Source organism: Arachis stenosperma, chromosome 9 (assembly GCF_014773155.1).
Source record: "Arachis stenosperma cultivar V10309 chromosome 9, arast.V10309.gnm1.PFL2, whole genome shotgun sequence".
NCBI lineage: Eukaryota > Viridiplantae > Streptophyta > Magnoliopsida > Fabales > Fabaceae > Arachis > Arachis stenosperma.
This window is the reverse complement of record NC_080385.1, coordinates 50709111-50716758: the sequence shown is the minus strand read 5'-3', so window position 1 is coordinate 50716758 and position 7648 is coordinate 50709111. Positions and strand designations below refer to the sequence as shown.

At 41.4% G+C, this 7648-nt stretch overlaps 1 non-coding gene across 1 annotated transcript; it reads right to left on the bottom strand.

Annotated features, from left to right (window-relative positions):
• Window positions 1-999: 999 nt before the first annotated feature.
• On the bottom strand, window positions 1000-1103 carry LOC130952211 (small nucleolar RNA R71). The gene has a single exon (XR_009074392.1). It is a non-coding gene; the product is annotated as a small nucleolar RNA R71 (small nucleolar RNA).
• Window positions 1104-7648: the final 6545 nt, after the last annotated feature.

The window sequence follows — 7648 nt, the reverse complement described above, 5'->3', positions numbered from 1 at the left end:
AGTCATTAATTTTTAAAATCAAGTCTTTTAAAAAAAAAATTTGTTTTCAAAACATATCTTTTAAAATTGTTTTCAAATCAAATCTTTTCAATCATATCTTTTTAATCACATCTTTTTCAAAATAAGTTTTCAATCAAATCCTTTTAACTTCTAATTTCAAAATCTTTTTCAAAAATCACTTGATTTCTTTTCCACTTTGAATTTTCAAAAATTATCAATCAATTTTTCAAAATGTTTTTGACATCTTTTTAATTAATTTTCGAAAATTCTCTTCCCTTCTTCCCACATCCTTCTATTTATGGAGTACTACTCCTTCTTAATGCACAATTCGAACTCTATCTAATCAAGTTCGAATTCTTCTACCTCCTTCTTCTATTTTTTTCCTCTGACACCTCAAGGAATCTCTATAACTGTGACATAGAGGATTCCACATTTTCTTGTTCTCTTCTCTTTCATATGAGCAGGAGCAGAGACAAAGGCATTCTTGTTGAAGCTGACCCTAAACCTGAAAGGACCTTGAAGCGAAAGCTAAGAGAAGCTAAGGCACAACTCTCTGTAGAGGACCTAACCGAATTCTTCAAAGAAGAAGAACCCATGGCAGCCGAAAACAACAACAATGCCAACAATGCAAGGAAGGTGCTGAGTGACTTTACTGCACCTACTCCCAATTTCTATGGGAGAAGCATCTCTATCCCTGCCATTGGAGCAAACAACTTTGAGCTTAAGCCTCAGTTAGTTTCTCTAATGCAACAGAATTGCAAGTTCCATGGACTTCCAATGGAAGATCCTCATCAGTTTTTAGCTGAGTTCTTGCAAATCTGTGACACAGTCAAGACTAATGGGGTTGACCCTGAGGTCTACAGACTGATGCTATTCCCTTTTGCTGTAAGAGACAGAGCTAGAATATGGTTGGACTCACAACCTAAAGATAGCCTGGACTCTTGGGAAAAGCTAGTCAATGCCTTCTTGGCAAAGTTCTTTCCACCTCAAAAATGGAGTAAGCTTAGAGTGGAAGTCCAAACCTTCAGACAGAAGGATGGAGAATCCCTCTATGAAGCTTGGGAAAGATACAAACAATTAATCAGAAAATGTCCATCTGACATGCTTTCTGAATGGAGCATCATAGGTATTTTCTATGATGGTCTCTCTGAACTATCCAAGATGTCTTTGGATAGCTCTGCTGGAGGATCTCTTCATCTGAAGAAGACGCCTACAGAAGCTCAAGAGCTCATTGAAATGGTTGCAAATAACCAATTCATGTACACTTCTGAAAGGAATCCTGTGAACAATGGGACAAGTCAGAAGAAAGGAGTTCTTGAGATTGATACTCTGAATGCCATACTGGCTCAGAACAAGATATTGACTCAACAAGTCAATTTGATTTCTCAAAGTCTGTCTGGAATGCAAAATGCACCAAGCAGTACTAAGGATGCTTCATCTGAGGAAGAAGCTTATGATCCTGAGAACCCTTCAATGGAAAAGGTGAATTACCTAGGAGAACCCTATGGAAACACCTATAATTCTTCATGGAGAAATCACCCAAATTTCTCATGGAAGAATCAAGAGAGACCTCAACAAGGTTTCAACAACAACAATGGTGGAAGAAACAGGTTTAGCAATAGCAAACCTTTTCCATCATCTTCTCAGCAACAGACAGAGAATTCTAAGCAGAACCCCTCTGACTTAGCAACCATGGTCTCTGATCTAATCAAAACCACTCAAAGTTTCATGACCGAAACAAGGTCTTCCATTAGGAATTTGGAAGCACAAGTGGGACAGCTGAGCAAGAAAGTTATTGAACTCCCTCCTAGTACTCTTCCAAGCAATACAGAAGAAAATCCAAAAGGAGAGTGCAAGGTCATCAACATGGCCGAATTTAGAGAGGAAGAAGAGGCAGTGAACGCCACTGAGGAAAACCTCAATGGGCGTGCACCAACCTCCTCTGAGTTCCCCAATGAGGAACCATGGGAATCTGAGGCTCAAAATGAGACCATAGAGATTCCATTGGACTTACTTCTGCCCTTCATGAGCTCTGATGAGTATTCTTCCTCTGAAGAGGATGAGTATGTCACTGAAGAGCAAGTTGCTAAATACCTTGGAGCAATCATGAAGCTAAATGACAAGTTATTTGGAAATGAGACTTGGGAGGATGAACCTCCTTTGCTCACCAAAGAACTGGATGACTTGTCTAGGCAGAAATTACCTCAAAAGAGACAAGATCCTAGGAAGTTTTCAATACCTTGTACCATAGGCACCATGACCTTCAAGAAGGCTCTGTGTGACTTAGGGTCAAGTGTGAACCTCATGCCTCTCTCTGTAATGGAGAAGCTAGGGATCTTTGAGGTACAACCTGCAAGAATCTCACTAGAGATGGCAGACAACTCAAGAAAACAAGGTCATGGACTTGTAGAGAATGTTTTGGTAAAAGTTGAAGACCATTACATCCCTACTGATTTCATAGTCCTAGAGACTGGGAGGTGCATGGATGAATCCATCATCCTTGGTAGACCCTTCCTAGCCACAGCAAAGGCTGTGATTGATGTTGATGGAGGTGAACTGATCATTAAAGTGAATGAAAAATCCTTGGTGTTTAAGGCTCAAGGATATCCCTCTGTCACCATGGAGAAGAAGCATGAAGAGCTTCTCTCAAATTAGAGACAAACAGAGCCCCCACAGTCAAACTCTAAGTTTGGTGTTGGGAGGCCACAACCAAACTCTAAGTTTGGTGTTGAACCCCCACATTCAAACTCTAAGTTTGGTGTTGGGAGGTTCCAACATTGCTCTGAGTATCTGTGAGGCTCCATAAGAGCCCTCTGTCAAGCTACTGACATTAAAGAAGCGCTTGTTGGGAGGCAACCCAATGATTATATTTTATATATTTCTCTTTGTTATTTTATGTTTTTTGTAGGTTGATGATCATAAGAAGTCACAAAATCCATTGAAAAAGCAAAAACAGAATGAAAAACAGGAAGAAAAACAGCACACCCTGGAGGAAGAATTCACTGGCGTTTAAACGCCAGTGAGGCTAGCAGTTGGGCGTTTAACGCCCAGTCTGGCACCATTCTGGGCGTTTAACGCCAGAAAGGGGCACCAGACTGGCGTTAAACGCCAGAAAAGGGTAAGAACCTGGCGTTAAACGCCAGGAATGGGCACCAGCCCGGCGTTTAACGCCAGAAATGACTCAAAACGTGATTTTGAGCAACATTTGGTGCATGGATGACTTTTCCTTGACACCACAGGATCTGTGGACCCCACAGGATCCCCACCTACCCCACCACCACTCTCTCTCTTCTTCCCCCATTCACCAATCACCTCATTACCTCTTCCCCAAACCCCTTCACCTATCAAATCCCATCCTTCTCTTCACCACTCACATCCATCCTTCATATAACCCCACCAACCTCACCCTTCAAATTCAAACCACTTTCCCTCCCAAACCCACCCATAATGGCCGAACCCCATCTCCCCTCTCTCCTATAAATACTCTTCTTCACTCCTTCATTTTCACACAACCTAAACATCACTCCCCCCTTCCTTGGCCGAATACATAAGCCACCCCCTTCTTCATCATTTCTTCTTCTTATACTCTCTTCTTTCTTCTTTTGCTCGAGGACGAGCAAACCTTTTAAGTTTGGTGTGGTAAAAGCGTTGCTTTTTCGTTTTCCATAACCATTTATGGCATCCAAGGCCGGAGAAACCTCTAGAAAGAGGAAAGGGAAGGCAAAAGCTTCCACCTCCGAGTCATGGGAGATGGATAGATTCATCTCAAGGGTGCATCAAGACCACTTCTATGAAGTTGTGGCCTTGAAGAAGGTGATCCCCGAGGTCCCCTTTTCACTCAAAAAGGGTGAATATCCGGAGATCCGCCATGAGATCCGAAGAAGAGGTTGGGAAGTGCTTACCAACCCCATTCAACAAGTCGGAATCTTGATGGTTCAAGAATTCTATGCCAATGCATGGATCACCAAGAACCATGATCAAAGTGTGAACCCGGATCCAAAGAATTATCTTACAATGGTTCGGGGGAAATACTTGGATTTTAGTCCGGAAAATGTAAGGTTAGCATTCAACTTGCCCATGATGCAAGGAGATGAACATCCTTACACTAGAAGGGTCAACTTTGATCAAAGGTTGGACCAAGTCCTCACAGTCATATGTGAAGAGGGCGCACAATGGAAGAGAGATTCAAGAGGCAAGCCGGTTCAATTGAAAAGGCATGACCTCAAGCCCATGGCTAGAGGATGGTTGGAGTTTATCCAACGCTCAATCATTCCCACTAGCAACCGGTCCGAAGTTACTCTAGACCGGGCCATCATGATTCATAGCATCATGATTAGAGAAGAAGTGGAAGTTCATGAGGTTATAGCCCAAGAACTCTATAAAGTGGCGGACAAGTCCTCCACCTTGGCAAGGCTAGCCTTTCCTCATCTCATTTGTCACCTCTGTTATTTAGTTGGAGTTGACATAGAAGGAGACACCCCCATTGATGAGGACAAGCCCATCACCAAGAAAAGGATGGAGCAAAAAAGAGACCCCTCTCATCATGAGATCCCTGAGATACCTCAAGGGATGCACTTTCCTCCACAAGACTATTGGGAGCAAGTAAACACCTCCCTAGGAGAATTGAGTTCCAACATGGGACAACTAAGGGTGGAGCACCAAGAACATTCCATCCTCCTCCATGAAATTAGAGAAGATCAAAGAATCATGAGAGAGGAGCAACAAAGACAAGGAAGAGACATTGAGGAGCTCAAGCACTCCATAAGACCTTCAAGAGGAAGAACAAGCCGCCATCACTAAGGTGGACCCGTTCTTTAATCTCCTTGTTCTTTATTTTCTTGTTTTTCGAAAATTGTGCTTTATGTTTATCTATGTTTGTGTCTTATGATCATTAGTGTCTTAGTGTCTATGCCTTAAAGTTATGAATGTCCTATGAATCCATCACCTTTCTTAAACAAACAATGTTCTTAATTGAAAAGGAGAAGAATTGCATGAATTTTGAATTTTATAACAGTTTAATTATTTTGATGTGGTGGCAACACTTTTGTCTTCTGAATGTATGCTTAAACAGTGCATATGTCTTTTGAATTTGTGGTTCATGAATGTTGGCTCTTGAAAGAATGATGAAAAAGGAGACATGTTACTGAGGATCTGAAAAATCATAAAAATGATTCTTGAAGCAAGAAAAAGCAGTGAATACAAAAAAAAAAAAAGAAGAGGAAGCAAGAAAAAAAAAAAAGAAAAAAAAAGAGAGAAAACGAAAGAAATTAAGTTGTGATCCAAGGCAATAAGAGTGTGCTTAAGAACCCTGGACACCTCTAATTGGGGACTTTAGCAAAGCTGAGTCACAATCTGAAAAGGTTCACCCAATTATGTGTCTGTGGCATGTATGTATCCGGTGGTAATACTGGAAGACAGAGTGCTTTGGGCCACGGCCAAGACTCAATAAGTAGCTGTGTTCAAGAATCATCATACTTAACTAGGAGAATCAATAACACTATCTGGATTCTGAGTTCCTAAAGAAGCCAATCATTCTGAATTCCAAAGGATAGAGTGAGATGCCAAAACTATTCAGAGGCAAAAAGCTAAAAACCCCGCTCATCTAATTAATACTGATCTTCATAGATGTTTTTGGAGTTCATTGCATATTCTCTTCTTTTTATCTTATTTGATCTTCAGTTGCTTGGGGACAAGCAACAATTTAAGTTTGGTGTTGTGATGAGCGGATAATTTGTACGCTTTTTGGCATTATTTTTAGTATGTTTTTAGTATGATCTAGTTAGTTTTTATTATATTTTTATTAGTTTTTAGTTAAAATTCACTCTTCTGGACTTTACTATGAGTTTGTGTGTTTTTCTGTGATTTCATGTATTTTCTGGCTGAAATTGAGGGATCTGAGCAAAAATCTGATCCAGAGACTCAAAAGGACTGCAGATGCTGTTGGATTCTGACCTCCCTGCACTCGAAGTGGATTTTCTGGAGCTACAGAAGCCCAATTGGCACGCTCTCAACGGCTTTGGAAAGTAGACATCCTGGGCTTTCCAGCAATATATGATAGTCCTTACTTTGCCCAAGATTTGATGGCCCAAACCGGCGTTCAAAGTCACCTCAAGAAATTCCAGCGTTAAACGCCGGAACTGGCACCAAAATGGGAGTTAAACGCCCAAACTGGCACCAAAGCTGGCGTTTAACTCCAAGAGGAGTCTCTACACGAAAAATGCTTCATTGCTCAGCCCAAGCACACACCAAGTGGGCCCGGAAGTGGATTTTTATGTCATTTACTCATCTCTGTACACCCTAGGCTACTAGTTTTCTATAAGTAGGACCTTTTACTATTGTATTTTCATCTGGGGATCTTAGATCATCTTTAGGTCTTTGAATCTTTTGATCACTGGGAGGCTGGCCTCACGGCCATGCCTAGACCTTGTTCTTATGTATTTTCAACGGTGGAGTTTCTACACACCATAGATTAAGGTGTGGAGCTCTGCTGTACCTCGAGTATTAATGCAATTACTATTGTTCTTCTATTCAATTCCGCTTGTTCTTTGTCCAAGATATCACTTGTTCTTCAACTTGATGAAGGTGATGATCCATGACACTCATCATCATTCTCACTCATGAACAAAGTGACTGACAACCACTCTTGTTCTACAAGCAATTCAAGCTCTAGTGAATATCTCTTGGATTCCTGATAACACGATGCATGGTTGATCGCCTGACAACTGAGTGCTCGCCTGACAAACGAGCCAGCCATTCCGTGAGATCAGAGTCTTCGTGGTATAGGCGAGAACTGATGGCGGCATTCAAGAGAATCCGGAAGGTCTAACCTTGTCTGTGGTATTCTGAGTAGGATTCAATGATTGAATGACTGTGACGTGCTTCAAACTCCTAGCAGGCGGGGCGTTAGTGACAGACGCAAAAGGATCAATGGATTCTATTCCAGCCTGACCGAGAACCGACAGCTGATTAGCCATATGCTGTGACAGAGCATGGGAACATTTTCTCTGAGAGGATGGGAGGTAGCCACTGACAACGGTGAAACCCTACATGAGCTTGCCATGGAAAGGAGTAAGAAGGATTGGATGAAGACAGTAGGAAAGCAGAGAGACGGAAGGGAAGGCATCTTCATTCGCTTATCTGAAGCTCTCACCAATGATATACATAAGTATCTCTATCTTTATCTTTATGCTTTATTCGTTTATCACTATACCCATTTGAGTCTGCCTGACTGAGATTTACAAGGTGACCATAGCTTGCTTCATAGCAACAATCTCCGTGGGATCGACCCTTACTCGCGTAAGGTTTATTACTTGGACGACCCAGTGCACTTGCTGGTTAGTTGTGCGAAGTGTTTATGCCATGGTATTGAGCACCAAGTCTTTGGAGCCATTACTAGGGATTATTTCGTGTATTAAAAAGTATTGATCACAATTTCGTGCACCACTAATCTATTGTGCCACAAGAGAAATTGATCAACAGTGGACACATTTGAGGAAAAGGTAGCTAGTTTATTTGATGAAGTGAAAGATCACTACAAGAAAAATACCCATTTGTGACTTGAAGTGAATCTCAATCCAAGAATTTTGTTTTCTCCACTTCTCTCAATCCCCATATCTAAAATTGAAAGCCACCCAAATCAAGAGTTATT